The 22,850-nt window shown below is 54.2% G+C and overlaps 52 non-coding genes across 52 annotated transcripts; 42 read left to right on the top strand and 10 right to left on the bottom strand.

Moving 5' to 3' along the window:
• The first annotated feature begins 278 nt into the window (after positions 1 to 278).
• On the top strand, positions 279 to 351 carry Trnam-cau (transfer RNA methionine (anticodon CAU)). Its single transcript has one exon. It is a non-coding gene; the product is annotated as a tRNA-Met (tRNA).
• Positions 352 to 656: 305 nt separating this feature from the next.
• Trnae-uuc (transfer RNA glutamic acid (anticodon UUC)) lies at positions 657 to 728 on the top strand. The gene has a single exon. It is a non-coding gene; the product is annotated as a tRNA-Glu (tRNA).
• A 198-nt stretch (positions 729 to 926) lies between these two features.
• Trnai-aau (transfer RNA isoleucine (anticodon AAU)) lies at positions 927 to 1,000 on the top strand. The gene has a single exon. It is a non-coding gene; the product is annotated as a tRNA-Ile (tRNA).
• Positions 1,001 to 1,598: 598 nt separating this feature from the next.
• On the bottom strand, positions 1,599 to 1,670 carry Trnag-ucc (transfer RNA glycine (anticodon UCC)). The gene has a single exon. It is a non-coding gene; the product is annotated as a tRNA-Gly (tRNA).
• A 347-nt stretch (positions 1,671 to 2,017) lies between these two features.
• Positions 2,018 to 2,088, top strand: Trnag-gcc (transfer RNA glycine (anticodon GCC)). Its single transcript has one exon. It is a non-coding gene; the product is annotated as a tRNA-Gly (tRNA).
• A 381-nt stretch (positions 2,089 to 2,469) lies between these two features.
• Trnam-cau (transfer RNA methionine (anticodon CAU)) lies at positions 2,470 to 2,542 on the top strand. Its single transcript has one exon. It is a non-coding gene; the product is annotated as a tRNA-Met (tRNA).
• A 305-nt stretch (positions 2,543 to 2,847) lies between these two features.
• On the top strand, positions 2,848 to 2,919 carry Trnae-uuc (transfer RNA glutamic acid (anticodon UUC)). Its single transcript has one exon. It is a non-coding gene; the product is annotated as a tRNA-Glu (tRNA).
• Positions 2,920 to 3,117: 198 nt separating this feature from the next.
• Trnai-aau (transfer RNA isoleucine (anticodon AAU)) lies at positions 3,118 to 3,191 on the top strand. Its single transcript has one exon. It is a non-coding gene; the product is annotated as a tRNA-Ile (tRNA).
• Positions 3,192 to 3,789: 598 nt separating this feature from the next.
• Positions 3,790 to 3,861, bottom strand: Trnag-ucc (transfer RNA glycine (anticodon UCC)). The gene has a single exon. It is a non-coding gene; the product is annotated as a tRNA-Gly (tRNA).
• A 347-nt stretch (positions 3,862 to 4,208) lies between these two features.
• Positions 4,209 to 4,279, top strand: Trnag-gcc (transfer RNA glycine (anticodon GCC)). Its single transcript has one exon. It is a non-coding gene; the product is annotated as a tRNA-Gly (tRNA).
• Positions 4,280 to 4,660: 381 nt separating this feature from the next.
• On the top strand, positions 4,661 to 4,733 carry Trnam-cau (transfer RNA methionine (anticodon CAU)). The gene has a single exon. It is a non-coding gene; the product is annotated as a tRNA-Met (tRNA).
• A 305-nt stretch (positions 4,734 to 5,038) lies between these two features.
• Positions 5,039 to 5,110, top strand: Trnae-uuc (transfer RNA glutamic acid (anticodon UUC)). Its single transcript has one exon. It is a non-coding gene; the product is annotated as a tRNA-Glu (tRNA).
• Positions 5,111 to 5,308: 198 nt separating this feature from the next.
• On the top strand, positions 5,309 to 5,382 carry Trnai-aau (transfer RNA isoleucine (anticodon AAU)). Its single transcript has one exon. It is a non-coding gene; the product is annotated as a tRNA-Ile (tRNA).
• A 598-nt stretch (positions 5,383 to 5,980) lies between these two features.
• On the bottom strand, positions 5,981 to 6,052 carry Trnag-ucc (transfer RNA glycine (anticodon UCC)). The gene has a single exon. It is a non-coding gene; the product is annotated as a tRNA-Gly (tRNA).
• A 347-nt stretch (positions 6,053 to 6,399) lies between these two features.
• Trnag-gcc (transfer RNA glycine (anticodon GCC)) lies at positions 6,400 to 6,470 on the top strand. The gene has a single exon. It is a non-coding gene; the product is annotated as a tRNA-Gly (tRNA).
• Positions 6,471 to 6,851: 381 nt separating this feature from the next.
• On the top strand, positions 6,852 to 6,924 carry Trnam-cau (transfer RNA methionine (anticodon CAU)). The gene has a single exon. It is a non-coding gene; the product is annotated as a tRNA-Met (tRNA).
• A 305-nt stretch (positions 6,925 to 7,229) lies between these two features.
• On the top strand, positions 7,230 to 7,301 carry Trnae-uuc (transfer RNA glutamic acid (anticodon UUC)). Its single transcript has one exon. It is a non-coding gene; the product is annotated as a tRNA-Glu (tRNA).
• Positions 7,302 to 7,499: 198 nt separating this feature from the next.
• Positions 7,500 to 7,573, top strand: Trnai-aau (transfer RNA isoleucine (anticodon AAU)). Its single transcript has one exon. It is a non-coding gene; the product is annotated as a tRNA-Ile (tRNA).
• A 598-nt stretch (positions 7,574 to 8,171) lies between these two features.
• Trnag-ucc (transfer RNA glycine (anticodon UCC)) lies at positions 8,172 to 8,243 on the bottom strand. Its single transcript has one exon. It is a non-coding gene; the product is annotated as a tRNA-Gly (tRNA).
• Positions 8,244 to 8,590: 347 nt separating this feature from the next.
• Trnag-gcc (transfer RNA glycine (anticodon GCC)) lies at positions 8,591 to 8,661 on the top strand. The gene has a single exon. It is a non-coding gene; the product is annotated as a tRNA-Gly (tRNA).
• Positions 8,662 to 9,042: 381 nt separating this feature from the next.
• Positions 9,043 to 9,115, top strand: Trnam-cau (transfer RNA methionine (anticodon CAU)). The gene has a single exon. It is a non-coding gene; the product is annotated as a tRNA-Met (tRNA).
• Positions 9,116 to 9,420: 305 nt separating this feature from the next.
• Trnae-uuc (transfer RNA glutamic acid (anticodon UUC)) lies at positions 9,421 to 9,492 on the top strand. Its single transcript has one exon. It is a non-coding gene; the product is annotated as a tRNA-Glu (tRNA).
• A 198-nt stretch (positions 9,493 to 9,690) lies between these two features.
• Trnai-aau (transfer RNA isoleucine (anticodon AAU)) lies at positions 9,691 to 9,764 on the top strand. Its single transcript has one exon. It is a non-coding gene; the product is annotated as a tRNA-Ile (tRNA).
• Positions 9,765 to 10,362: 598 nt separating this feature from the next.
• Positions 10,363 to 10,434, bottom strand: Trnag-ucc (transfer RNA glycine (anticodon UCC)). The gene has a single exon. It is a non-coding gene; the product is annotated as a tRNA-Gly (tRNA).
• Positions 10,435 to 10,781: 347 nt separating this feature from the next.
• Trnag-gcc (transfer RNA glycine (anticodon GCC)) lies at positions 10,782 to 10,852 on the top strand. Its single transcript has one exon. It is a non-coding gene; the product is annotated as a tRNA-Gly (tRNA).
• A 381-nt stretch (positions 10,853 to 11,233) lies between these two features.
• Trnam-cau (transfer RNA methionine (anticodon CAU)) lies at positions 11,234 to 11,306 on the top strand. Its single transcript has one exon. It is a non-coding gene; the product is annotated as a tRNA-Met (tRNA).
• Positions 11,307 to 11,611: 305 nt separating this feature from the next.
• Trnae-uuc (transfer RNA glutamic acid (anticodon UUC)) lies at positions 11,612 to 11,683 on the top strand. The gene has a single exon. It is a non-coding gene; the product is annotated as a tRNA-Glu (tRNA).
• Positions 11,684 to 11,881: 198 nt separating this feature from the next.
• On the top strand, positions 11,882 to 11,955 carry Trnai-aau (transfer RNA isoleucine (anticodon AAU)). The gene has a single exon. It is a non-coding gene; the product is annotated as a tRNA-Ile (tRNA).
• Positions 11,956 to 12,553: 598 nt separating this feature from the next.
• Trnag-ucc (transfer RNA glycine (anticodon UCC)) lies at positions 12,554 to 12,625 on the bottom strand. Its single transcript has one exon. It is a non-coding gene; the product is annotated as a tRNA-Gly (tRNA).
• Positions 12,626 to 12,972: 347 nt separating this feature from the next.
• Trnag-gcc (transfer RNA glycine (anticodon GCC)) lies at positions 12,973 to 13,043 on the top strand. Its single transcript has one exon. It is a non-coding gene; the product is annotated as a tRNA-Gly (tRNA).
• Positions 13,044 to 13,424: 381 nt separating this feature from the next.
• Trnam-cau (transfer RNA methionine (anticodon CAU)) lies at positions 13,425 to 13,497 on the top strand. The gene has a single exon. It is a non-coding gene; the product is annotated as a tRNA-Met (tRNA).
• Positions 13,498 to 13,802: 305 nt separating this feature from the next.
• On the top strand, positions 13,803 to 13,874 carry Trnae-uuc (transfer RNA glutamic acid (anticodon UUC)). The gene has a single exon. It is a non-coding gene; the product is annotated as a tRNA-Glu (tRNA).
• A 198-nt stretch (positions 13,875 to 14,072) lies between these two features.
• Trnai-aau (transfer RNA isoleucine (anticodon AAU)) lies at positions 14,073 to 14,146 on the top strand. The gene has a single exon. It is a non-coding gene; the product is annotated as a tRNA-Ile (tRNA).
• A 598-nt stretch (positions 14,147 to 14,744) lies between these two features.
• On the bottom strand, positions 14,745 to 14,816 carry Trnag-ucc (transfer RNA glycine (anticodon UCC)). Its single transcript has one exon. It is a non-coding gene; the product is annotated as a tRNA-Gly (tRNA).
• Positions 14,817 to 15,163: 347 nt separating this feature from the next.
• On the top strand, positions 15,164 to 15,234 carry Trnag-gcc (transfer RNA glycine (anticodon GCC)). The gene has a single exon. It is a non-coding gene; the product is annotated as a tRNA-Gly (tRNA).
• Positions 15,235 to 15,615: 381 nt separating this feature from the next.
• Trnam-cau (transfer RNA methionine (anticodon CAU)) lies at positions 15,616 to 15,688 on the top strand. The gene has a single exon. It is a non-coding gene; the product is annotated as a tRNA-Met (tRNA).
• A 305-nt stretch (positions 15,689 to 15,993) lies between these two features.
• Positions 15,994 to 16,065, top strand: Trnae-uuc (transfer RNA glutamic acid (anticodon UUC)). Its single transcript has one exon. It is a non-coding gene; the product is annotated as a tRNA-Glu (tRNA).
• Positions 16,066 to 16,263: 198 nt separating this feature from the next.
• Trnai-aau (transfer RNA isoleucine (anticodon AAU)) lies at positions 16,264 to 16,337 on the top strand. The gene has a single exon. It is a non-coding gene; the product is annotated as a tRNA-Ile (tRNA).
• Positions 16,338 to 16,935: 598 nt separating this feature from the next.
• On the bottom strand, positions 16,936 to 17,007 carry Trnag-ucc (transfer RNA glycine (anticodon UCC)). The gene has a single exon. It is a non-coding gene; the product is annotated as a tRNA-Gly (tRNA).
• A 347-nt stretch (positions 17,008 to 17,354) lies between these two features.
• Trnag-gcc (transfer RNA glycine (anticodon GCC)) lies at positions 17,355 to 17,425 on the top strand. The gene has a single exon. It is a non-coding gene; the product is annotated as a tRNA-Gly (tRNA).
• Positions 17,426 to 17,806: 381 nt separating this feature from the next.
• Trnam-cau (transfer RNA methionine (anticodon CAU)) lies at positions 17,807 to 17,879 on the top strand. The gene has a single exon. It is a non-coding gene; the product is annotated as a tRNA-Met (tRNA).
• Positions 17,880 to 18,184: 305 nt separating this feature from the next.
• Trnae-uuc (transfer RNA glutamic acid (anticodon UUC)) lies at positions 18,185 to 18,256 on the top strand. Its single transcript has one exon. It is a non-coding gene; the product is annotated as a tRNA-Glu (tRNA).
• A 198-nt stretch (positions 18,257 to 18,454) lies between these two features.
• On the top strand, positions 18,455 to 18,528 carry Trnai-aau (transfer RNA isoleucine (anticodon AAU)). The gene has a single exon. It is a non-coding gene; the product is annotated as a tRNA-Ile (tRNA).
• A 597-nt stretch (positions 18,529 to 19,125) lies between these two features.
• Positions 19,126 to 19,197, bottom strand: Trnag-ucc (transfer RNA glycine (anticodon UCC)). Its single transcript has one exon. It is a non-coding gene; the product is annotated as a tRNA-Gly (tRNA).
• A 347-nt stretch (positions 19,198 to 19,544) lies between these two features.
• Trnag-gcc (transfer RNA glycine (anticodon GCC)) lies at positions 19,545 to 19,615 on the top strand. Its single transcript has one exon. It is a non-coding gene; the product is annotated as a tRNA-Gly (tRNA).
• Positions 19,616 to 19,996: 381 nt separating this feature from the next.
• On the top strand, positions 19,997 to 20,069 carry Trnam-cau (transfer RNA methionine (anticodon CAU)). The gene has a single exon. It is a non-coding gene; the product is annotated as a tRNA-Met (tRNA).
• A 305-nt stretch (positions 20,070 to 20,374) lies between these two features.
• On the top strand, positions 20,375 to 20,446 carry Trnae-uuc (transfer RNA glutamic acid (anticodon UUC)). The gene has a single exon. It is a non-coding gene; the product is annotated as a tRNA-Glu (tRNA).
• Positions 20,447 to 20,642: 196 nt separating this feature from the next.
• Trnai-aau (transfer RNA isoleucine (anticodon AAU)) lies at positions 20,643 to 20,716 on the top strand. Its single transcript has one exon. It is a non-coding gene; the product is annotated as a tRNA-Ile (tRNA).
• Positions 20,717 to 21,314: 598 nt separating this feature from the next.
• Positions 21,315 to 21,386, bottom strand: Trnag-ucc (transfer RNA glycine (anticodon UCC)). The gene has a single exon. It is a non-coding gene; the product is annotated as a tRNA-Gly (tRNA).
• A 347-nt stretch (positions 21,387 to 21,733) lies between these two features.
• Trnag-gcc (transfer RNA glycine (anticodon GCC)) lies at positions 21,734 to 21,804 on the top strand. The gene has a single exon. It is a non-coding gene; the product is annotated as a tRNA-Gly (tRNA).
• Positions 21,805 to 22,185: 381 nt separating this feature from the next.
• On the top strand, positions 22,186 to 22,258 carry Trnam-cau (transfer RNA methionine (anticodon CAU)). The gene has a single exon. It is a non-coding gene; the product is annotated as a tRNA-Met (tRNA).
• A 305-nt stretch (positions 22,259 to 22,563) lies between these two features.
• Trnae-uuc (transfer RNA glutamic acid (anticodon UUC)) lies at positions 22,564 to 22,635 on the top strand. The gene has a single exon. It is a non-coding gene; the product is annotated as a tRNA-Glu (tRNA).
• The last annotated feature ends 215 nt before the right edge of the window (positions 22,636 to 22,850 follow it).

Here is a 22,850-nt window from a genome sequence, read left to right on the forward strand (position 1 = left end):
GCAGCACTCGCGGGTCCCCACTAGGACGCTCGCATCATGTTCTACAGACTAGCGTCGGCCTGGCCTCACAATTTGCTATGTCCAGGTGCCTCCGAGGCACTGAACGTTAACGACAAGGAGTGCTGCCTATCGTTTGCAAAAGCTGCAGCAACACCGCAATCAACTGGGCCGGCAATGCACGTCTAGCAACAGAACACGTTATCCAGGAAGTACAGTGTCTTTACGTCTAACATTGGGTATGGTACTTACCCAGTTTCCAGGAAAAACGGTTCGCCCGTGCCTCGGTAGCGCAGTAGGCAGCGCGTAAGTCTCATAATCTTAAGGTCGTGAGTTCGATCCTCACCCGGGACATTTAATTTTCTGTGACTGATGGTGATGCTGTTGCTAGGGCACCAACTTATTTCTTGTTTGTTATCCACAACGGTTTCAACGCTTCAGCGGGAAAATGTTTACTCCCTGTTACTGCTACTTACAGCTTCCCTTTCCCTCTTCTCCCAGCACAGCATGAAGCCAAAAGCATTGCTCTGAGACGTTTGAGGTGCGCGCCTTGCCAGTGAGTAAGCGCAAAGACGCTCGCAAAGAGAGAAGGGCGCCGACGCGGGACACGACACGAAATGCGACAAGCGACCGTCCGAACCGGCGAAGACACCCCCACATCCGGTGTGGTCTAGTAGCTAGGATACCTGGCTTTCACCCAGGAGGCCCGGGTTCGATTCCCGGTACCGGAACGGAATTTTTTCCACACGAACTGTGACAAGTTTGAGCTGACCGAGCTGCCGTTTCCCGTCCTGCTCGCAATATAGCTACTGTTTCGTGACCGTCAGCAGAATATAGACGAGGGAAGCAGACGTCCGACGACCATAGAAATGGTGTACGGCTTCATGCCATACGTTTCCAGCGCAGGGCTGAGCAACTGCATCTGCCGAGGCCCGTTAGCTCAGTTGGTTAGAGCGTCGTGCTAATAACGCGAAGGTCGTGGGTTCGATCCCCCCACGGGCCACTAGTCTTTTACTACTACGAAAAGGCAGCGCCGATTTCAGCAGGCGAGTGTGATGACCAAAAGATCATCACCCTGCGTGGAAGTTGACAGAGGATCCGAACCCGACTTGTCGGGAAGCGCTACAGCATTCACTCGGCAATGGCCATAATATGTTGAATACACTGGTTCTCAACCGATAAAGACAAGATGAAAGAAAATGTCCGATTGCCGATTTGTAACAACTTTGGCCCTTGTCAGTACTTGGGCGGGTGAGCGCATGGGGACACAGGGTACCGTTGGCAGTTTTACTTCCTGTTTTTTCTTTCTCCTTTGTTTTTGGAGCTACAACCCGATTCGGTCATGGACACGCCACCGTGAAAGGAAGGGGGAGTGCTGTGTGCCCATCGCCTCGCCTCTCCTTACCTCTCTCAGTCGTTTCTCGTGCTTGTCGTTTTGATATAGGCCGATTTGAGAGCGTCAGCTCTCGCGTCAGCTGAGCAAAGTCGAGACAAGTCGAGACACACTATAGGCTGGTCTGCAGCGAGTAAGAAGGGGGAAAAAAAACATTAATTTAAGGGCACGTGGCGAAAGTACTCATACGCGAAATTAAAAAGCCTGTTGCGGTGGCCGGGAATCGAACCCGGATCAACTGCTTGGAAGGCAACTATGCTGACCATTACACCACCACCGCACAAGGAAGCGCCCCGACGCCGCGCTGTGTCGGCTTCCCGCCTGTCGGCAGCGGCCGAAGGTGATCGTACCTGGCAGGCGCATTTCGAGGTAGGCTAGGGGAGAACATCCAGCCGCATTCGGACGGCGTATCCGCGCACATTTCGCATCCTTTGGCAAGAGTCGGTGCCGGCACCGGCGACGCAAGAGTACGCAGAGGACCGCGTTCTGGCGGCATATTTAAGCAGTGCAGTGCAGGATTCAGCGCCTGCAGCATCTTCTCGACAGAATGCTACGGCGCTTGACGGCAGTCCCACTTTCCCTTGAGACATCTGCTCGGCAAGCAGCGTGAAGTTACTACTGGCCCGAGCATCGGTGGTTCAGTGGTAGAATGCTCGCCTGCCACGCGGGCGGCCCGGGTTCGATTCCCGGCCGATGCATCGTTTTGCTGTTCCCGCGATAATGCTGCCGTGCTGCTTGCGCTCTTGAGATGCACGATCCACAAGAATGTATAGCTGGATTCCCTTGAGAAGAACCGAGAACGCAGCACTCGCGGGTCCCCACTAGGACGCTCGCATCATGTTCTACAGACTAGCGTCGGCCTGGCCTCACAATTTGCTATGTCCAGGTGCCTCCGAGGCACTGAACGTTAACGACAAGGAGTGCTGCCTATCGTTTGCAAAAGCTGCAGCAACACCGCAATCAACTGGGCCGGCAATGCACGTCTAGCAACAGAACACGTTATCCAGGAAGTACAGTGTCTTTACGTCTAACATTGGGTATGGTACTTACCCAGTTTCCAGGAAAAACGGTTCGCCCGTGCCTCGGTAGCGCAGTAGGCAGCGCGTAAGTCTCATAATCTTAAGGTCGTGAGTTCGATCCTCACCCGGGGCATTTAATTTTCTGTGACTGATGGTGATGCTGTTGCTAGGGCACCAACTTATTTCTTGTTTGTTATCCACAACGGTTTCAACGCTTCAGCGGGAAAATGTTTACTCCCTGTTACTGCTACTTACAGCTTCCCTTTCCCTCTTCTCCCAGCACAGCATGAAGCCAAAAGCATTGCTCTGAGACGTTTGAGGTGCGCGCCTTGCCAGTGAGTAAGCGCAAAGACGCTCGCAAAGAGAGAAGGGCGCCGACGCGGGACACGACACGAAATGCGACAAGCGACCGTCCGAACCGGCGAAGACACCCCCACATCCGGTGTGGTCTAGTAGCTAGGATACCTGGCTTTCACCCAGGAGGCCCGGGTTCGATTCCCGGTACCGGAACGGAATTTTTTCCACACGAACTGTGACAAGTTTGAGCTGACCGAGCTGCCGTTTCCCGTCCTGCTCGCAATATAGCTACTGTTTCGTGACCGTCAGCAGAATATAGACGAGGGAAGCAGACGTCCGACGACCATAGAAATGGTGTACGGCTTCATGCCATACGTTTCCAGCGCAGGGCTGAGCAACTGCATCTGCCGAGGCCCGTTAGCTCAGTTGGTTAGAGCGTCGTGCTAATAACGCGAAGGTCGTGGGTTCGATCCCCCCACGGGCCACTAGTCTTTTACTACTACGAAAAGGCAGCGCCGATTTCAGCAGGCGAGTGTGATGACCAAAAGATCATCACCCTGCGTGGAAGTTGACAGAGGATCCGAACCCGACTTGTCGGGAAGCGCTACAGCATTCACTCGGCAATGGCCATAATATGTTGAATACACTGGTTCTCAACCGATAAAGACAAGATGAAAGAAAATGTCCGATTGCCGATTTGTAACAACTTTGGCCCTTGTCAGTACTTGGGCGGGTGAGCGCGTGGGGACACAGGGTACCGTTGGCAGTTTTACTTCCTGTTTTTTCTTTCTCCTTTGTTTTTGGAGCTACAACCCGATTCGGTCATGGACACGCCACCGTGAAAGGAAGGGGGAGTGCTGTGTGCCCATCGCCTCGCCTCTCCTTACCTCTCTCAGTCGTTTCTCGTGCTTGTCGTTTTGATATAGGCCGATTTGAGAGCGTCAGCTCTCGCGTCAGCTGAGCAAAGTCGAGACAAGTCGAGACACACTATAGGCTGGTCTGCAGCGAGTAAGAAGGGGGAAAAAAAACATTAATTTAAGGGCACGTGGCGAAAGTACTCATACGCGAAATTAAAAAGCCTGTTGCGGTGGCCGGGAATCGAACCCGGATCAACTGCTTGGAAGGCAACTATGCTGACCATTACACCACCACCGCACAAGGAAGCGCCCCGACGCCGCGCTGTGTCGGCTTCCCGCCTGTCGGCAGCGGCCGAAGGTGATCGTACCTGGCAGGCGCATTTCGAGGTAGGCTAGGGGAGAACATCCAGCCGCATTCGGACGGCGTATCCGCGCACATTTCGCATCCTTTGGCAAGAGTCGGTGCCGGCACCGGCGACGCAAGAGTACGCAGAGGACCGCGTTCTGGCGGCATATTTAAGCAGTGCAGTGCAGGATTCAGCGCCTGCAGCATCTTCTCGACAGAATGCTACGGCGCTTGACGGCAGTCCCACTTTCCCTTGAGACATCTGCTCGGCAAGCAGCGTGAAGTTACTACTGGCCCGAGCATCGGTGGTTCAGTGGTAGAATGCTCGCCTGCCACGCGGGCGGCCCGGGTTCGATTCCCGGCCGATGCATCGTTTTGCTGTTCCCGCGATAATGCTGCCGTGCTGCTTGCGCTCTTGAGATGCACGATCCACAAGAATGTATAGCTGGATTCCCTTGAGAAGAACCGAGAACGCAGCACTCGCGGGTCCCCACTAGGACGCTCGCATCATGTTCTACAGACTAGCGTCGGCCTGGCCTCACAATTTGCTATGTCCAGGTGCCTCCGAGGCACTGAACGTTAACGACAAGGAGTGCTGCCTATCGTTTGCAAAAGCTGCAGCAACACCGCAATCAACTGGGCCGGCAATGCACGTCTAGCAACAGAACACGTTATCCAGGAAGTACAGTGTCTTTACGTCTAACATTGGGTATGGTACTTACCCAGTTTCCAGGAAAAACGGTTCGCCCGTGCCTCGGTAGCGCAGTAGGCAGCGCGTAAGTCTCATAATCTTAAGGTCGTGAGTTCGATCCTCACCCGGGACATTTAATTTTCTGTGACTGATGGTGATGCTGTTGCTAGGGCACCAACTTATTTCTTGTTTGTTATCCACAACGGTTTCAACGCTTCAGCGGGAAAATGTTTACTCCCTGTTACTGCTACTTACAGCTTCCCTTTCCCTCTTCTCCCAGCACAGCATGAAGCCAAAAGCATTGCTCTGAGACGTTTGAGGTGCGCGCCTTGCCAGTGAGTAAGCGCAAAGACGCTCGCAAAGAGAGAAGGGCGCCGACGCGGGACACGACACGAAATGCGACAAGCGACCGTCCGAACCGGCGAAGACACCCCCACATCCGGTGTGGTCTAGTAGCTAGGATACCTGGCTTTCACCCAGGAGGCCCGGGTTCGATTCCCGGTACCGGAACGGAATTTTTTCCACACGAACTGTGACAAGTTTGAGCTGACCGAGCTGCCGTTTCCCGTCCTGCTCGCAATATAGCTACTGTTTCGTGACCGTCAGCAGAATATAGACGAGGGAAGCAGACGTCCGACGACCATAGAAATGGTGTACGGCTTCATGCCATACGTTTCCAGCGCAGGGCTGAGCAACTGCATCTGCCGAGGCCCGTTAGCTCAGTTGGTTAGAGCGTCGTGCTAATAACGCGAAGGTCGTGGGTTCGATCCCCCCACGGGCCACTAGTCTTTTACTACTACGAAAAGGCAGCGCCGATTTCAGCAGGCGAGTGTGATGACCAAAAGATCATCACCCTGCGTGGAAGTTGACAGAGGATCCGAACCCGACTTGTCGGGAAGCGCTACAGCATTCACTCGGCAATGGCCATAATATGTTGAATACACTGGTTCTCAACCGATAAAGACAAGATGAAAGAAAATGTCCGATTGCCGATTTGTAACAACTTTGGCCCTTGTCAGTACTTGGGCGGGTGAGCGCATGGGGACACAGGGTACCGTTGGCAGTTTTACTTCCTGTTTTTTCTTTCTCCTTTGTTTTTGGAGCTACAACCCGATTCGGTCATGGACACGCCACCGTGAAAGGAAGGGGGAGTGCTGTGTGCCCATCGCCTCGCCTCTCCTTACCTCTCTCAGTCGTTTCTCGTGCTTGTCGTTTTGATATAGGCCGATTTGAGAGCGTCAGCTCTCGCGTCAGCTGAGCAAAGTCGAGACAAGTCGAGACACACTATAGGCTGGTCTGCAGCGAGTAAGAAGGGGGAAAAAAAACATTAATTTAAGGGCACGTGGCGAAAGTACTCATACGCGAAATTAAAAAGCCTGTTGCGGTGGCCGGGAATCGAACCCGGATCAACTGCTTGGAAGGCAACTATGCTGACCATTACACCACCACCGCACAAGGAAGCGCCCCGACGCCGCGCTGTGTCGGCTTCCCGCCTGTCGGCAGCGGCCGAAGGTGATCGTACCTGGCAGGCGCATTTCGAGGTAGGCTAGGGGAGAACATCCAGCCGCATTCGGACGGCGTATCCGCGCACATTTCGCATCCTTTGGCAAGAGTCGGTGCCGGCACCGGCGACGCAAGAGTACGCAGAGGACCGCGTTCTGGCGGCATATTTAAGCAGTGCAGTGCAGGATTCAGCGCCTGCAGCATCTTCTCGACAGAATGCTACGGCGCTTGACGGCAGTCCCACTTTCCCTTGAGACATCTGCTCGGCAAGCAGCGTGAAGTTACTACTGGCCCGAGCATCGGTGGTTCAGTGGTAGAATGCTCGCCTGCCACGCGGGCGGCCCGGGTTCGATTCCCGGCCGATGCATCGTTTTGCTGTTCCCGCGATAATGCTGCCGTGCTGCTTGCGCTCTTGAGATGCACGATCCACAAGAATGTATAGCTGGATTCCCTTGAGAAGAACCGAGAACGCAGCACTCGCGGGTCCCCACTAGGACGCTCGCATCATGTTCTACAGACTAGCGTCGGCCTGGCCTCACAATTTGCTATGTCCAGGTGCCTCCGAGGCACTGAACGTTAACGACAAGGAGTGCTGCCTATCGTTTGCAAAAGCTGCAGCAACACCGCAATCAACTGGGCCGGCAATGCACGTCTAGCAACAGAACACGTTATCCAGGAAGTACAGTGTCTTTACGTCTAACATTGGGTATGGTACTTACCCAGTTTCCAGGAAAAACGGTTCGCCCGTGCCTCGGTAGCGCAGTAGGCAGCGCGTAAGTCTCATAATCTTAAGGTCGTGAGTTCGATCCTCACCCGGGGCATTTAATTTTCTGTGACTGATGGTGATGCTGTTGCTAGGGCACCAACTTATTTCTTGTTTGTTATCCACAACGGTTTCAACGCTTCAGCGGGAAAATGTTTACTCCCTGTTACTGCTACTTACAGCTTCCCTTTCCCTCTTCTCCCAGCACAGCATGAAGCCAAAAGCATTGCTCTGAGACGTTTGAGGTGCGCGCCTTGCCAGTGAGTAAGCGCAAAGACGCTCGCAAAGAGAGAAGGGCGCCGACGCGGGACACGACACGAAATGCGACAAGCGACCGTCCGAACCGGCGAAGACACCCCCACATCCGGTGTGGTCTAGTAGCTAGGATACCTGGCTTTCACCCAGGAGGCCCGGGTTCGATTCCCGGTACCGGAACGGAATTTTTTCCACACGAACTGTGACAAGTTTGAGCTGACCGAGCTGCCGTTTCCCGTCCTGCTCGCAATATAGCTACTGTTTCGTGACCGTCAGCAGAATATAGACGAGGGAAGCAGACGTCCGACGACCATAGAAATGGTGTACGGCTTCATGCCATACGTTTCCAGCGCAGGGCTGAGCAACTGCATCTGCCGAGGCCCGTTAGCTCAGTTGGTTAGAGCGTCGTGCTAATAACGCGAAGGTCGTGGGTTCGATCCCCCCACGGGCCACTAGTCTTTTACTACTACGAAAAGGCAGCGCCGATTTCAGCAGGCGAGTGTGATGACCAAAAGATCATCACCCTGCGTGGAAGTTGACAGAGGATCCGAACCCGACTTGTCGGGAAGCGCTACAGCATTCACTCGGCAATGGCCATAATATGTTGAATACACTGGTTCTCAACCGATAAAGACAAGATGAAAGAAAATGTCCGATTGCCGATTTGTAACAACTTTGGCCCTTGTCAGTACTTGGGCGGGTGAGCGCGTGGGGACACAGGGTACCGTTGGCAGTTTTACTTCCTGTTTTTTCTTTCTCCTTTGTTTTTGGAGCTACAACCCGATTCGGTCATGGACACGCCACCGTGAAAGGAAGGGGGAGTGCTGTGTGCCCATCGCCTCGCCTCTCCTTACCTCTCTCAGTCGTTTCTCGTGCTTGTCGTTTTGATATAGGCCGATTTGAGAGCGTCAGCTCTCGCGTCAGCTGAGCAAAGTCGAGACAAGTCGAGACACACTATAGGCTGGTCTGCAGCGAGTAAGAAGGGGGAAAAAAAACATTAATTTAAGGGCACGTGGCGAAAGTACTCATACGCGAAATTAAAAAGCCTGTTGCGGTGGCCGGGAATCGAACCCGGATCAACTGCTTGGAAGGCAACTATGCTGACCATTACACCACCACCGCACAAGGAAGCGCCCCGACGCCGCGCTGTGTCGGCTTCCCGCCTGTCGGCAGCGGCCGAAGGTGATCGTACCTGGCAGGCGCATTTCGAGGTAGGCTAGGGGAGAACATCCAGCCGCATTCGGACGGCGTATCCGCGCACATTTCGCATCCTTTGGCAAGAGTCGGTGCCGGCACCGGCGACGCAAGAGTACGCAGAGGACCGCGTTCTGGCGGCATATTTAAGCAGTGCAGTGCAGGATTCAGCGCCTGCAGCATCTTCTCGACAGAATGCTACGGCGCTTGACGGCAGTCCCACTTTCCCTTGAGACATCTGCTCGGCAAGCAGCGTGAAGTTACTACTGGCCCGAGCATCGGTGGTTCAGTGGTAGAATGCTCGCCTGCCACGCGGGCGGCCCGGGTTCGATTCCCGGCCGATGCATCGTTTTGCTGTTCCCGCGATAATGCTGCCGTGCTGCTTGCGCTCTTGAGATGCACGATCCACAAGAATGTATAGCTGGATTCCCTTGAGAAGAACCGAGAACGCAGCACTCGCGGGTCCCCACTAGGACGCTCGCATCATGTTCTACAGACTAGCGTCGGCCTGGCCTCACAATTTGCTATGTCCAGGTGCCTCCGAGGCACTGAACGTTAACGACAAGGAGTGCTGCCTATCGTTTGCAAAAGCTGCAGCAACACCGCAATCAACTGGGCCGGCAATGCACGTCTAGCAACAGAACACGTTATCCAGGAAGTACAGTGTCTTTACGTCTAACATTGGGTATGGTACTTACCCAGTTTCCAGGAAAAACGGTTCGCCCGTGCCTCGGTAGCGCAGTAGGCAGCGCGTAAGTCTCATAATCTTAAGGTCGTGAGTTCGATCCTCACCCGGGACATTTAATTTTCTGTGACTGATGGTGATGCTGTTGCTAGGGCACCAACTTATTTCTTGTTTGTTATCCACAACGGTTTCAACGCTTCAGCGGGAAAATGTTTACTCCCTGTTACTGCTACTTACAGCTTCCCTTTCCCTCTTCTCCCAGCACAGCATGAAGCCAAAAGCATTGCTCTGAGACGTTTGAGGTGCGCGCCTTGCCAGTGAGTAAGCGCAAAGACGCTCGCAAAGAGAGAAGGGCGCCGACGCGGGACACGACACGAAATGCGACAAGCGACCGTCCGAACCGGCGAAGACACCCCCACATCCGGTGTGGTCTAGTAGCTAGGATACCTGGCTTTCACCCAGGAGGCCCGGGTTCGATTCCCGGTACCGGAACGGAATTTTTTCCACACGAACTGTGACAAGTTTGAGCTGACCGAGCTGCCGTTTCCCGTCCTGCTCGCAATATAGCTACTGTTTCGTGACCGTCAGCAGAATATAGACGAGGGAAGCAGACGTCCGACGACCATAGAAATGGTGTACGGCTTCATGCCATACGTTTCCAGCGCAGGGCTGAGCAACTGCATCTGCCGAGGCCCGTTAGCTCAGTTGGTTAGAGCGTCGTGCTAATAACGCGAAGGTCGTGGGTTCGATCCCCCCACGGGCCACTAGTCTTTTACTACTACGAAAAGGCAGCGCCGATTTCAGCAGGCGAGTGTGATGACCAAAAGATCATCACCCTGCGTGGAAGTTGACAGAGGATCCGAACCCGACTTGTCGGGAAGCGCTACAGCATTCACTCGGCAATGGCCATAATATGTTGAATACACTGGTTCTCAACCGATAAAGACAAGATGAAAGAAAATGTCCGATTGCCGATTTGTAACAACTTTGGCCCTTGTCAGTACTTGGGCGGGTGAGCGCATGGGGACACAGGGTACCGTTGGCAGTTTTACTTCCTGTTTTTTCTTTCTCCTTTGTTTTTGGAGCTACAACCCGATTCGGTCATGGACACGCCACCGTGAAAGGAAGGGGGAGTGCTGTGTGCCCATCGCCTCGCCTCTCCTTACCTCTCTCAGTCGTTTCTCGTGCTTGTCGTTTTGATATAGGCCGATTTGAGAGCGTCAGCTCTCGCGTCAGCTGAGCAAAGTCGAGACAAGTCGAGACACACTATAGGCTGGTCTGCAGCGAGTAAGAAGGGGGAAAAAAAACATTAATTTAAGGGCACGTGGCGAAAGTACTCATACGCGAAATTAAAAAGCCTGTTGCGGTGGCCGGGAATCGAACCCGGATCAACTGCTTGGAAGGCAACTATGCTGACCATTACACCACCACCGCACAAGGAAGCGCCCCGACGCCGCGCTGTGTCGGCTTCCCGCCTGTCGGCAGCGGCCGAAGGTGATCGTACCTGGCAGGCGCATTTCGAGGTAGGCTAGGGGAGAACATCCAGCCGCATTCGGACGGCGTATCCGCGCACATTTCGCATCCTTTGGCAAGAGTCGGTGCCGGCACCGGCGACGCAAGAGTACGCAGAGGACCGCGTTCTGGCGGCATATTTAAGCAGTGCAGTGCAGGATTCAGCGCCTGCAGCATCTTCTCGACAGAATGCTACGGCGCTTGACGGCAGTCCCACTTTCCCTTGAGACATCTGCTCGGCAAGCAGCGTGAAGTTACTACTGGCCCGAGCATCGGTGGTTCAGTGGTAGAATGCTCGCCTGCCACGCGGGCGGCCCGGGTTCGATTCCCGGCCGATGCATCGTTTTGCTGTTCCCGCGATAATGCTGCCGTGCTGCTTGCGCTCTTGAGATGCACGATCCACAAGAATGTATAGCTGGATTCCCTTGAGAAGAACCGAGAACGCAGCACTCGCGGGTCCCCACTAGGACGCTCGCATCATGTTCTACAGACTAGCGTCGGCCTGGCCTCACAATTTGCTATGTCCAGGTGCCTCCGAGGCACTGAACGTTAACGACAAGGAGTGCTGCCTATCGTTTGCAAAAGCTGCAGCAACACCGCAATCAACTGGGCCGGCAATGCACGTCTAGCAACAGAACACGTTATCCAGGAAGTACAGTGTCTTTACGTCTAACATTGGGTATGGTACTTACCCAGTTTCCAGGAAAAACGGTTCGCCCGTGCCTCGGTAGCGCAGTAGGCAGCGCGTAAGTCTCATAATCTTAAGGTCGTGAGTTCGATCCTCACCCGGGGCATTTAATTTTCTGTGACTGATGGTGATGCTGTTGCTAGGGCACCAACTTATTTCTTGTTTGTTATCCACAACGGTTTCAACGCTTCAGCGGGAAAATGTTTACTCCCTGTTACTGCTACTTACAGCTTCCCTTTCCCTCTTCTCCCAGCACAGCATGAAGCCAAAAGCATTGCTCTGAGACGTTTGAGGTGCGCGCCTTGCCAGTGAGTAAGCGCAAAGACGCTCGCAAAGAGAGAAGGGCGCCGACGCGGGACACGACACGAAATGCGACAAGCGACCGTCCGAACCGGCGAAGACACCCCCACATCCGGTGTGGTCTAGTAGCTAGGATACCTGGCTTTCACCCAGGAGGCCCGGGTTCGATTCCCGGTACCGGAACGGAATTTTTTCCACACGAACTGTGACAAGTTTGAGCTGACCGAGCTGCCGTTTCCCGTCCTGCTCGCAATATAGCTACTGTTTCGTGACCGTCAGCAGAATATAGACGAGGGAAGCAGACGTCCGACGACCATAGAAATGGTGTACGGCTTCATGCCATACGTTTCCAGCGCAGGGCTGAGCAACTGCATCTGCCGAGGCCCGTTAGCTCAGTTGGTTAGAGCGTCGTGCTAATAACGCGAAGGTCGTGGGTTCGATCCCCCCACGGGCCACTAGTCTTTTACTACTACGAAAAGGCAGCGCCGATTTCAGCAGGCGAGTGTGATGACCAAAAGATCATCACCCTGCGTGGAAGTTGACAGAGGATCCGAACCCGACTTGTCGGGAAGCGCTACAGCATTCACTCGGCAATGGCCATAATATGTTGAATACACTGGTTCTCAACCGATAAAGACAAGATGAAAGAAAATGTCCGATTGCCGATTTGTAACAACTTTGGCCCTTGTCAGTACTTGGGCGGGTGAGCGCATGGGGACACAGGGTACCGTTGGCAGTTTTACTTCCTGTTTTTTCTTTCTCCTTTGTTTTTGGAGCTACAACCCGATTCGGTCATGGACACGCCACCGTGAAAGGAAGGGGGAGTGCTGTGTGCCCATCGCCTCGCCTCTCCTTACCTCTCTCAGTCGTTTCTCGTGCTTGTCGTTTTGATATAGGCCGATTTGAGAGCGTCAGCTCTCGCGTCAGCTGAGCAAAGTCGAGACAAGTCGAGACACACTATAGGCTGGTCTGCAGCGAGTAAGAAGGGGGAAAAAAAACATTAATTTAAGGGCACGTGGCGAAAGTACTCATACGCGAAATTAAAAAGCCTGTTGCGGTGGCCGGGAATCGAACCCGGATCAACTGCTTGGAAGGCAACTATGCTGACCATTACACCACCACCGCACAAGGAAGCGCCCCGACGCCGCGCTGTGTCGGCTTCCCGCCTGTCGGCAGCGGCCGAAGGTGATCGTACCTGGCAGGCGCATTTCGAGGTAGGCTAGGGGAGAACATCCAGCCGCATTCGGACGGCGTATCCGCGCACATTTCGCATCCTTTGGCAAGAGTCGGTGCCGGCACCGGCGACGCAAGAGTACGCAGAGGACCGCGTTCTGGCGGCATATTTAAGCAGTGCAGTGCAGGATTCAGCGCCTGCAGCATCTTCTCGACAGAATGCTACGGCGCTTGACGGCAGTCCCACTTTCCCTTGAGACATCTGCTCGGCAAGCAGCGTGAAGTTACTACTGGCCCGAGCATCGGTGGTTCAGTGGTAGAATGCTCGCCTGCCACGCGGGCGGCCCGGGTTCGATTCCCGGCCGATGCATCGTTTTGCTGTTCCCGCGATAATGCTGCCGTGCTGCTTGCGCTCTTGAGATGCACGATCCACAAGAATGTATAGCTGGATTCCCTTGAGAAGAACCGAGAACGCAGCACTCGCGGGTCCCCACTAGGACGCTCGCATCATGTTCTACAGACTAGCGTCGGCCTGGCCTCACAATTTGCTATGTCCAGGTGCCTCCGAGGCACTGAACGTTAACGACAAGGAGTGCTGCCTATCGTTTGCAAAAGCTGCAGCAACACCGCAATCAACTGGGCCGGCAATGCACGTCTAGCAACAGAACACGTTATCCAGGAAGTACAGTGTCTTTACGTCTAACATTGGGTATGGTACTTACCCAGTTTCCAGGAAAAACGGTTCGCCCGTGCCTCGGTAGCGCAGTAGGCAGCGCGTAAGTCTCATAATCTTAAGGTCGTGAGTTCGATCCTCACCCGGGGCATTTAATTTTCTGTGACTGATGGTGATGCTGTTGCTAGGGCACCAACTTATTTCTTGTTTGTTATCCACAACGGTTTCAACGCTTCAGCGGGAAAATGTTTACTCCCTGTTACTGCTACTTACAGCTTCCCTTTCCCTCTTCTCCCAGCACAGCATGAAGCCAAAAGCATTGCTCTGAGACGTTTGAGGTGCGCGCCTTGCCAGTGAGTAAGCGCAAAGACGCTCGCAAAGAGAGAAGGGCGCCGACGCGGGACACGACACGAAATGCGACAAGCGACCGTCCGAACCGGCGAAGACACCCCCACATCCGGTGTGGTCTAGTAGCTAGGATACCTGGCTTTCACCCAGGAGGCCCGGGTTCGATTCCCGGTACCGGAACGGAATTTTTTCCACACGAACTGTGACAAGTTTGAGCTGACCGAGCTGCCGTTTCCCGTCCTGCTCGCAATATAGCTACTGTTTCGTGACCGTCAGCAGAATATAGACGAGGGAAGCAGACGTCCGACGACCATAGAAATGGTGTACGGCTTCATGCCATACGTTTCCAGCGCAGGGCTGAGCAACTGCATCTGCCGAGGCCCGTTAGCTCAGTTGGTTAGAGCGTCGTGCTAATAACGCGAAGGTCGTGGGTTCGATCCCCCCACGGGCCACTAGTCTTTTACTACTACGAAAAGGCAGCGCCGATTTCAGCAGGCGAGTGTGATGACCAAAAGATCATCACCCTGCGTGGAAGTTGACAGAGGATCCGAACCCGACTTGTCGGGAAGCGCTACAGCATTCACTCGGCAATGGCCATAATATGTTGAATACACTGGTTCTCAACCGATAAAGACAAGATGAAAGAAAATGTCCGATTGCCGATTTGTAACAACTTTGGCCCTTGTCAGTACTTGGGCGGGTGAGCGCATGGGGACACAGGGTACCGTTGGCAGTTTTACTTCCTGTTTTTTCTTTCTCCTTTGTTTTTGGAGCTACAACCCGATTCGGTCATGGACACGCCACCGTGAAAGGAAGGGGGAGTGCTGTGTGCCCATCGCCTCGCCTCTCCTTACCTCTCTCAGTCGTTTCTCGTGCTTGTCGTTTTGATATAGGCCGATTTGAGAGCGTCAGCTCTCGCGTCAGCTGAGCAAAGTCGAGACAAGTCGAGACACACTATAGGCTGGTCTGCAGCGAGTAAGAAGGGGGAAAAAAAACATTAATTTAAGGGCACGTGGCGAAAGTACTCATACGCGAAATTAAAAAGCCTGTTGCGGTGGCCGGGAATCGAACCCGGATCAACTGCTTGGAAGGCAACTATGCTGACCATTACACCACCACCGCACAAGGAAGCGCCCCGACGCCGCGCTGTGTCGGCTTCCCGCCTGTCGGCAGCGGCCGAAGGTGATCGTACCTGGCAGGCGCATTTCGAGGTAGGCTAGGGGAGAACATCCAGCCGCATTCGGACGGCGTATCCGCGCACATTTCGCATCCTTTGGCAAGAGTCGGTGCCGGCACCGGCGACGCAAGAGTACGCAGAGGACCGCGTTCTGGCGGCATATTTAAGCAGTGCAGTGCAGGATTCAGCGCCTGCAGCATCTTCTCGACAGAATGCTACGGCGCTTGACGGCAGTCCCACTTTCCCTTGAGACATCTGCTCGGCAAGCAGCGTGAAGTTACTACTGGCCCGAGCATCGGTGGTTCAGTGGTAGAATGCTCGCCTGCCACGCGGGCGGCCCGGGTTCGATTCCCGGCCGATGCATCGTTTTGCTGTTCCCGCGATAATGCTGCCGTGCTGCTTGCGCTCTTGAGATGCACGATCCACAAGAATGTATAGCTGGATTCCCTTGAGAAGAACCGAGAACGCAGCACTCGCGGGTCCCCACTAGGACGCTCGCATCATGTTCTACAGACTAGCGTCGGCCTGGCCTCACAATTTGCTATGTCCAGGTGCCTCCGAGGCACTGAACGTTAACGACAAGGAGTGCTGCCTATCGTTTGCAAAAGCTGCAGCAACACCGCAATCAACTGGGCCGGCAATGCACGTCTAGCAACAGAACACGTTATCCAGGAAGTACAGTGTCTTTACGTCTAACATTGGGTATGGTACTTACCCAGTTTCCAGGAAAAACGGTTCGCCCGTGCCTCGGTAGCGCAGTAGGCAGCGCGTAAGTCTCATAATCTTAAGGTCGTGAGTTCGATCCTCACCCGGGGCATTTAATTTTCTGTGACTGATGGTGATGCTGTTGCTAGGGCACCAACTTATTTCTTGTTTGTTATCCACAACGGTTTCAACGCTTCAGCGGGAAAATGTTTACTCCCTGTTACTGCTACTTACAGCTTCCCTTTCCCTCTTCTCCCAGCACAGCATGAAGCCAAAAGCATTGCTCTGAGACGTTTGAGGTGCGCGCCTTGCCAGTGAGTAAGCGCAAAGACGCTCGCAAAGAGAGAAGGGCGCCGACGCGGGACACGACACGAAATGCGACAAGCGACCGTCCGAACCGGCGAAGACACCCCCACATCCGGTGTGGTCTAGTAGCTAGGATACCTGGCTTTCACCCAGGAGGCCCGGGTTCGATTCCCGGTACCGGAACGGAATTTTTTCCACACGAACTGTGACAAGTTTGAGCTGACCGAGCTGCCGTTTCCCGTCCTGCTCGCAATATAGCTACTGTTTCGTGACCGTCAGCAGAATATAGACGAGGGAAGCAGACGTCCGACGACCATAGAAATGGTGTACGGCTTCATGCCATACGTTTCCAGCGCAGGGCTGAGCAACTGCATCTGCCGAGGCCCGTTAGCTCAGTTGGTTAGAGCGTCGTGCTAATAACGCGAAGGTCGTGGGTTCGATCCCCCCACGGGCCACTAGTCTTTTACTACTACGAAAAGGCAGCGCCGATTTCAGCAGGCGAGTGTGATGACCAAAAGATCATCACCCTGCGTGGAAGTTGACAGAGGATCCGAACCCGACTTGTCGGGAAGCGCTACAGCATTCACTCGGCAATGGCCATAATATGTTGAATACACTGGTTCTCAACCGATAAAGACAAGATGAAAGAAAATGTCCGATTGCCGATTTGTAACAACTTTGGCCCTTGTCAGTACTTGGGCGGGTGAGCGCATGGGGACACAGGGTACCGTTGGCAGTTTTACTTCCTGTTTTTTCTTTCTCCTTTGTTTTTGGAGCTACAACCCGATTCGGTCATGGACACGCCACCGTGAAAGGAAGGGGGAGTGCTGTGTGCCCATCGCCTCGCCTCTCCTTACCTCTCTCAGTCGTTTCTCGTGCTTGTCGTTTTGATATAGGCCGATTTGAGAGCGTCAGCTCTCGCGTCAGCTGAGCAAAGTCGAGACAAGTCGAGACACACTATAGGCTGGTCTGCAGCGAGTAAGAAGGGGGAAAAAAAACATTAATTTAAGGGCACGTGGCGAAAGTACTCATACGCGAAATTAAAAAGCCTGTTGCGGTGGCCGGGAATCGAACCCGGATCAACTGCTTGGAAGGCAACTATGCTGACCATTACACCACCACCGCACAAGGAAGCGCCCCGACGCCGCGCTGTGTCGGCTTCCCGCCTGTCGGCAGCGGCCGAAGGTGATCGTACCTGGCAGGCGCATTTCGAGGTAGGCTAGGGGAGAACATCCAGCCGCATTCGGACGGCGTATCCGCGCACATTTCGCATCCTTTGGCAAGAGTCGGTGCCGGCACCGGCGACGCAAGAGTACGCAGAGGACCGCGTTCTGGCGGCATATTTAAGCAGTGCAGTGCAGGATTCAGCGCCTGCAGCATCTTCTCGACAGAATGCTACGGCGCTTGACGGCAGTCCCACTTTCCCTTGAGACATCTGCTCGGCAAGCAGCGTGAAGTTACTACTGGCCCGAGCATCGGTGGTTCAGTGGTAGAATGCTCGCCTGCCACGCGGGCGGCCCGGGTTCGATTCCCGGCCGATGCATCGTTTTGCTGTTCCCGCGATAATGCTGCCGTGCTGCTTGCGCTCTTGAGATGCACGATCCACAAGAATGTATAGCTGGATTCCCTTGAGAAGAACCGAGAACGCAGCACTCGCGGGTCCCCACTAGGACGCTCGCATCATGTTCTACAGACTAGCGTCGGCCTGGCCTCACAATTTGCTATGTCCAGGTGCCTCCGAGGCACTGAACGTTAACGACAAGGAGTGCTGCCTATCGTTTGCAAAAGCTGCAGCAACACCGCAATCAACTGGGCCGGCAATGCACGTCTAGCAACAGAACACGTTATCCAGGAAGTACAGTGTCTTTACGTCTAACATTGGGTATGGTACTTACCCAGTTTCCAGGAAAAACGGTTCGCCCGTGCCTCGGTAGCGCAGTAGGCAGCGCGTAAGTCTCATAATCTTAAGGTCGTGAGTTCGATCCTCACCCGGGGCATTTAATTTTCTGTGACTGATGGTGATGCTGTTGCTAGGGCACCAACTTATTTCTTGTTTGTTATCCACAACGGTTTCAACGCTTCAGCGGGAAAATGTTTACTCCCTGTTACTGCTACTTACAGCTTCCCTTTCCCTCTTCTCCCAGCACAGCATGAAGCCAAAAGCATTGCTCTGAGACGTTTGAGGTGCGCGCCTTGCCAGTGAGTAAGCGCAAAGACGCTCGCAAAGAGAGAAGGGCGCCGACGCGGGACACGACACGAAATGCGACAAGCGACCGTCCGAACCGGCGAAGACACCCCCACATCCGGTGTGGTCTAGTAGCTAGGATACCTGGCTTTCACCCAGGAGGCCCGGGTTCGATTCCCGGTACCGGAACGGAATTTTTTCCACACGAACTGTGACAAGTTTGAGCTGACCGAGCTGCCGTTTCCCGTCCTGCTCGCAATATAGCTACTGTTTCGTGACCGTCAGCAGAATATAGACGAGGGAAGCAGACGTCCGACGACCATAGAAATGGTGTACGGCTTCATGCCATACGTTTCCAGCGCAGGGCTGAGCAACTGCATCTGCCGAGGCCCGTTAGCTCAGTTGGTTAGAGCGTCGTGCTAATAACGCGAAGGTCGTGGGTTCGATCCCCCCACGGGCCACTAGTCTTTTACTACTACGAAAAGGCAGCGCCGATTTCAGCAGGCGAGTGTGATGACCAAAAGATCATCACCCTGCGTGGAAGTTGACAGAGGATCCGAACCCGACTTGTCGGGAAGCGCTACAGCATTCACTCGGCAATGGCCATAATATGTTGAATACACTGGTTCTCAACCGATAAAGACAAGATGAAAGAAAATGTCCGATTGCCGATTTGTAACAACTTTGGCCCTTGTCAGTACTTGGGCGGGTGAGCGCATGGGGACACAGGGTACCGTTGGCAGTTTTACTTCCTGTTTTTTCTTTCTCCTTTGTTTTTGGAGCTACAACCCGATTCGGTCATGGACACGCCACCGTGAAAGGAAGGGGGAGTGCTGTGTGCCCATCGCCTCGCCTCTCCTTACCTCTCTCAGTCGTTTCTCGTGCTTGTCGTTTTGATATAGGCCGATTTGAGAGCGTCAGCTCTCGCGTCAGCTGAGCAAAGTCGAGACAAGTCGAGACACACTATAGGCTGGTCTGCAGCGAGTAAGAAGGGGGAAAAAAACATTAATTTAAGGGCACGTGGCGAAAGTACTCATACGCGAAATTAAAAAGCCTGTTGCGGTGGCCGGGAATCGAACCCGGATCAACTGCTTGGAAGGCAACTATGCTGACCATTACACCACCACCGCACAAGGAAGCGCCCCGACGCCGCGCTGTGTCGGCTTCCCGCCTGTCGGCAGCGGCCGAAGGTGATCGTACCTGGCAGGCGCATTTCGAGGTAGGCTAGGGGAGAACATCCAGCCGCATTCGGACGGCGTATCCGCGCACATTTCGCATCCTTTGGCAAGAGTCGGTGCCGGCACCGGCGACGCAAGAGTACGCAGAGGACCGCGTTCTGGCGGCATATTTAAGCAGTGCAGTGCAGGATTCAGCGCCTGCAGCATCTTCTCGACAGAATGCTACGGCGCTTGACGGCAGTCCCACTTTCCCTTGAGACATCTGCTCGGCAAGCAGCGTGAAGTTACTACTGGCCCGAGCATCGGTGGTTCAGTGGTAGAATGCTCGCCTGCCACGCGGGCGGCCCGGGTTCGATTCCCGGCCGATGCATCGTTTTGCTGTTCCCGCGATAATGCTGCCGTGCTGCTTGCGCTCTTGAGATGCACGATCCACAAGAATGTATAGCTGGATTCCCTTGAGAAGAACCGAGAACGCAGCACTCGCGGGTCCCCACTAGGACGCTCGCATCATGTTCTACAGACTAGCGTCGGCCTGGCCTCACAATTTGCTATGTCCAGGTGCCTCCGAGGCACTGAACGTTAACGACAAGGAGTGCTGCCTATCGTTTGCAAAAGCTGCAGCAACACCGCAATCAACTGGGCCGGCAATGCACGTCTAGCAACAGAACACGTTATCCAGGAAGTACAGTGTCTTTACGTCTAACATTGGGTATGGTACTTACCCAGTTTCCAGGAAAAACGGTTCGCCCGTGCCTCGGTAGCGCAGTAGGCAGCGCGTAAGTCTCATAATCTTAAGGTCGTGAGTTCGATCCTCACCCGGGGCATTTAATTTTCTGTGACTGATGGTGATGCTGTTGCTAGGGCACCAACTTATTTCTTGTTTGTTATCCACAACGGTTTCAACGCTTCAGCGGGAAAATGTTTACTCCCTGTTACTGCTACTTACAGCTTCCCTTTCCCTCTTCTCCCAGCACAGCATGAAGCCAAAAGCATTGCTCTGAGACGTTTGAGGTGCGCGCCTTGCCAGTGAGTAAGCGCAAAGACGCTCGCAAAGAGAGAAGGGCGCCGACGCGGGACACGACACGAAATGCGACAAGCGACCGTCCGAACCGGCGAAGACACCCCCACATCCGGTGTGGTCTAGTAGCTAGGATACCTGGCTTTCACCCAGGAGGCCCGGGTTCGATTCCCGGTACCGGAACGGAATTTTTTCCACACGAACTGTGACAAGTTTGAGCTGACCGAGCTGCCGTTTCCCGTCCTGCTCGCAATATAGCTACTGTTTCGTGACCGTCAGCAGAATATAGACGGGAAGCAGACGTCCGACGACCATAGAAATGGTGTACGGCTTCATGCCATACGTTTCCAGCGCAGGGCTGAGCAACTGCATCTGCCGAGGCCCGTTAGCTCAGTTGGTTAGAGCGTCGTGCTAATAACGCGAAGGTCGTGGGTTCGATCCCCCCACGGGCCACTAGTCTTTTACTACTACGAAAAGGCAGCGCCGATTTCAGCAGGCGAGTGTGATGACCAAAAGATCATCACCCTGCGTGGAAGTTGACAGAGGATCCGAACCCGACTTGTCGGGAAGCGCTACAGCATTCACTCGGCAATGGCCATAATATGTTGAATACACTGGTTCTCAACCGATAAAGACAAGATGAAAGAAAATGTCCGATTGCCGATTTGTAACAACTTTGGCCCTTGTCAGTACTTGGGCGGGTGAGCGCATGGGGACACAGGGTACCGTTGGCAGTTTTACTTCCTGTTTTTTCTTTCTCCTTTGTTTTTGGAGCTACAACCCGATTCGGTCATGGACACGCCACCGTGAAAGGAAGGGGGAGTGCTGTGTGCCCATCGCCTCGCCTCTCCTTACCTCTCTCAGTCGTTTCTCGTGCTTGTCGTTTTGATATAGGCCGATTTGAGAGCGTCAGCTCTCGCGTCAGCTGAGCAAAGTCGAGACAAGTCGAGACACACTATAGGCTGGTCTGCAGCGAGTAAGAAGGGGGAAAAAAAACATTAATTTAAGGGCACGTGGCGAAAGTACTCATACGCGAAATTAAAAAGCCTGTTGCGGTGGCCGGGAATCGAACCCGGATCAACTGCTTGGAAGGCAACTATGCTGACCATTACACCACCACCGCACAAGGAAGCGCCCCGACGCCGCGCTGTGTCGGCTTCCCGCCTGTCGGCAGCGGCCGAAGGTGATCGTACCTGGCAGGCGCATTTCGAGGTAGGCTAGGGGAGAACATCCAGCCGCATTCGGACGGCGTATCCGCGCACATTTCGCATCCTTTGGCAAGAGTCGGTGCCGGCACCGGCGACGCAAGAGTACGCAGAGGACCGCGTTCTGGCGGCATATTTAAGCAGTGCAGTGCAGGATTCAGCGCCTGCAGCATCTTCTCGACAGAATGCTACGGCGCTTGACGGCAGTCCCACTTTCCCTTGAGACATCTGCTCGGCAAGCAGCGTGAAGTTACTACTGGCCCGAGCATCGGTGGTTCAGTGGTAGAATGCTCGCCTGCCACGCGGGCGGCCCGGGTTCGATTCCCGGCCGATGCATCGTTTTGCTGTTCCCGCGATAATGCTGCCGTGCTGCTTGCGCTCTTGAGATGCACGATCCACAAGAATGTATAGCTGGATTCCCTTGAGAAGAACCGAGAACGCAGCACTCGCGGGTCCCCACTAGGACGCTCGCATCATGTTCTACAGACTAGCGTCGGCCTGGCCTCACAATTTGCTATGTCCAGGTGCCTCCGAGGCACTGAACGTTAACGACAAGGAGTGCTGCCTATCGTTTGCAAAAGCTGCAGCAACACCGCAATCAACTGGGCCGGCAATGCACGTCTAGCAACAGAACACGTTATCCAGGAAGTACAGTGTCTTTACGTCTAACATTGGGTATGGTACTTACCCAGTTTCCAGGAAAAACGGTTCGCCCGTGCCTCGGTAGCGCAGTAGGCAGCGCGTAAGTCTCATAATCTTAAGGTCGTGAGTTCGATCCTCACCCGGGGCATTTAATTTTCTGTGACTGATGGTGATGCTGTTGCTAGGGCACCAACTTATTTCTTGTTTGTTATCCACAACGGTTTCAACGCTTCAGCGGGAAAATGTTTACTCCCTGTTACTGCTACTTACAGCTTCCCTTTCCCTCTTCTCCCAGCACAGCATGAAGCCAAAAGCATTGCTCTGAGACGTTTGAGGTGCGCGCCTTGCCAGTGAGTAAGCGCAAAGACGCTCGCAAAGAGAGAAGGGCGCCGACGCGGGACACGACACGAAATGCGACAAGCGACCGTCCGAACCGGCGAAGACACCCCCACATCCGGTGTGGTCTAGTAGCTAGGATACCTGGCTTTCACCCAGGAGGCCCGGGTTCGATTCCCGGTACCGGAACGGAATTTTTTCCACACGAACTGTGACAAGTTTGAGCTGACCGAGCTGCCGTTTCCCGTCCTGCTCGCAATATAGCTACTGTTTCGTGACCGTCAGCAGAATATAGACGAGGGAAGCAGACGTCCGACGACCATAGAAATGGTGTACGGCTTCATGCCATACGTTTCCAGCGCAGGGCTGAGCAACTGCATCTGCCGAGGCCCGTTAGCTCAGTT

The sequence above is a fragment of the Schistocerca nitens genome, unplaced genomic scaffold (genome assembly GCF_023898315.1).
Source record: "Schistocerca nitens isolate TAMUIC-IGC-003100 unplaced genomic scaffold, iqSchNite1.1 HiC_scaffold_226, whole genome shotgun sequence".
Taxonomy (NCBI): Eukaryota; Metazoa; Arthropoda; class Insecta; order Orthoptera; family Acrididae; genus Schistocerca; species Schistocerca nitens.